Source organism: Pseudorasbora parva, chromosome 12, assembly GCF_024679245.1.
Source record: "Pseudorasbora parva isolate DD20220531a chromosome 12, ASM2467924v1, whole genome shotgun sequence".
Classification (NCBI taxonomy): domain Eukaryota; kingdom Metazoa; phylum Chordata; class Actinopteri; order Cypriniformes; family Gobionidae; genus Pseudorasbora; species Pseudorasbora parva.
This window is the reverse complement of record NC_090183.1, coordinates 19,207,868-19,210,773: the sequence shown is the minus strand read 5'-3', so window position 1 is coordinate 19,210,773 and position 2,906 is coordinate 19,207,868. Positions and strand designations below refer to the sequence as shown.

General features: G+C 35.2%; 1 long non-coding RNA gene across 2 annotated transcripts; it reads right to left on the bottom strand.

Moving 5' to 3' along the window:
• Positions 1-270: 270 nt before the first annotated feature.
• Positions 271-2,549, bottom strand: LOC137093550 (uncharacterized). 2 transcript variants are annotated; one of them, XR_010908488.1, is made up of 5 exons: positions 2,493-2,549; positions 2,138-2,186; positions 1,736-1,803; positions 1,438-1,561; positions 271-472 (listed from the first exon to the last, which is right to left on the bottom strand). It is a non-coding gene; the product is annotated as an uncharacterized lncRNA (long non-coding RNA). The 2 variants fall into 2 exon arrangements; XR_010908489.1 differs by having other exon boundaries at positions 2,138-2,179.
• Between the last annotated feature and the right edge of the window lie 357 nt (positions 2,550-2,906).

Below are 2,906 nucleotides of genomic sequence, written 5' to 3'. Positions count from 1 at the left end.
ATTCAAATGTTTGGGTAAAATTACAAATCTATAAAAATTTAATGATTTAAAGGGATAGTTCACCCAAAATGTTTAATTGTGTCATCATTTACTCACCCTCAACCTGTATAAATTTCTTTCTTTTGCTTAACAAAAAGAAAGATATTTTGAAGAATGTCGGTATCCAGACAGTTGATGGGTCCCATTGACTTCCTTAGTAGAAAAAAAATACTAAGGAAGTCAATGGGACCCATCAACTGTCTGGTTACCGACATTCTTCAAAATATCTTTCTTTGTGTTCAGCAAAAGAAAGAAATTCATACAGATTGAGGGTGAGTAAATGATGACACAATCGAAATTTTTGGGTGAACTATCCCTTTAAAAACAGAAGGATTTCAAACCTGAATATTGTTTTTCTCCAATAATGTTTTTTTTCCATAACTATTATTCTTTTAAAACTTGACCTGGACTTCCTGGGCCTGAGTCTTCTGCCCTGTAGAAGAAGAAATTCATTATTAATGTAAAAGTTTAAAAGTAAGACAGATGGGTTGATGACATACACATAAAGTTTTAAATAAATATTAGTATTTTTTATATGCTTTGTTGGTGGTTTGTGGAGTAGCATCCCCCGGGGCTGATATTTTTTTATAGCTTTACAAAAGATAAAAGATGTAAAATGTAAATGTATTTTCGTTAACACAAACTGTAACATCTGTAAAAATAACAACCTATTTTTAAAAGATAAAATGTAAATATTATGGAGTTGCAACTCGACTCTTATTAGACAGAATTGGTTTCTGTCATTTGCCATTACTTTAATATTTAATAACTGTCTACATGAATATTATAAAATTGTACATGAATATCCCACATTTCTGCCACAATACCATGTTTGCAGTTAGTGATACAACAGTGAAATTTATGTTTGTGAGTTCTGAATGGAAAAGTATTCTAACTGGCTGATGTTGTCACACAATGTTCCTCCTGTTTTTCATGTCAGTGTTGTTGAATCACCTTGTGTTGACGCTGTAAAACTGCCTGATTTGAAAATGATGCTTGGCAGGCCTAAAGGGATAGTTCACTTTAAAATGAAAATGCTATTATCACATACTCAACCTCAAGTTGTTTCAAATCTGTATGAATTTCTTTCTTCTGCTGAACACAAAAGAGGATATTTTGAAGAATGTCGGTAACCAAACAGTTAACTGGAGCCAGTGACTTCCATAGTATTTTTTTTTTACTATTATGGAAGTCACTGGCTCCAGTTAACTGTTTGGTTACCAACATTCTTCAAAATATCCTCTTTTGTGTTTAGCAGAAGAAAGAAATTCATACAGGTTTGAAACAACTTGAGAATAAATTTTAAAGTGAACTATCCCTTTAATAGACAAGTTGCTGGCCACCCCTGACTTTCAATCACCATTTAAAGGTATTCAAGGTAACAATTAAAAGTCTCACCTGGAATTAGTTGTTCTGCCAGTCATACTTGATGAAGTCCCTGATGACCACCTTCCCAGTTTGTCTGCTAATCTGGACCTTTGAATTGCACTCGCTGTGCTCTGGGTTAATTCTGAAGAAGAATCTGAAAATAAAAACATTAGGCTATGCATTACCCTATCCAAGAAAAAATACCTATTTTTTTTCTATTGGATCAGTAACAACTAGAGATTTTTGGAATGTAAGTGCAAGATGCTTTATATGTGAAGTAACCCTTAATATTGGCATCTATTGTGTATGTTGAGTGCTTGGATCTTACCGAGCATGATGAGTCTGGGAGTGTTTGGCAGGAAATCTGAGCCTCAGCGTTTGCTTAGGTGGAAGTTTCTTGTAACACAAAATAAAACGAAAACACAGTTTTAGAAATCACAAGTTCAATATTCATAAGAGAAAGTGTGTGGCAATACTGTAAAAAATTACAATTTCAAATAATTTTTATTTAAAGCTAACGTAGCTACTATTTAATAAAATAAAAGACGTTATAAATGTAATTTCGCCAGATAAGACAAATATTAATACAATATATGCTCCCAAAAGTCGGGAATGGCACTCTATTAACAATCTAACTTATAGTTTCTGCAGCTTGAAGGCAATGAAGTTCAGAAAAATCATGAAATTATTAAGAATATGTTAAGTAACGTAGCTTAACAGATAACGTTACCTCTAGCTGGCTGCGTTTTCTCGGCCCGCTTAACTTCAATGTCTGATTCCTCAGGCGGCAACAGCAAGCAAGAGAAAAGAAACGAGAGATTATTAAAAGGCTACCGCGCCAATAAATACAAAAAATTACACCATTTTAAATTAATGTCATTTCCCAATGCTAACGTTAGTCTTTAATCAAATTAAAGACGTTAAAAATGTAATGTTGACAAATCTTAATACAGTAGCCTACAGCCCATGCATGCTCCCACAAGTTTGAATAGCATTTTACCAATCTAGTTTCTGGGGGTTTCCATTCAGAAAAATCATGATTAATCACTATGAAAAATATGTTAAGTTAGGCCTAACGTACATACCTCAGCTGCGTTTGCTTTCAGCTCGAGACCGTCGAGAGTCGGCAGGCTTTGGCTCACTCAAGGGGGTAATCTAGCGCTCGGAAAGCGCTCCACCCCTAGGGGCGGCCATTGCTAACCAAGCCATCACCTGCTGTTAGCATCCCATTGACTCCCATTCATTTTTGAGTCACTTTGACAGTGAATAACTTTACATCTGAGACGTTTAAAGACTCCATTTGTCCATTGTTTATTTCTAAAGAAACATGACAATGTATAAAAGGCTCCATTACCTTGTATCTTACACTATCGCCCCGCAGCAGCTGTTTTTGTAAAAATAGGCTAACGATTGCGTCATAACCAACGCGACCCTGTCGCACAGTTGAGAAATTACCGTATAGACCTGAGGAGACGCTCGCAGGCAATCTTTTACTGTCT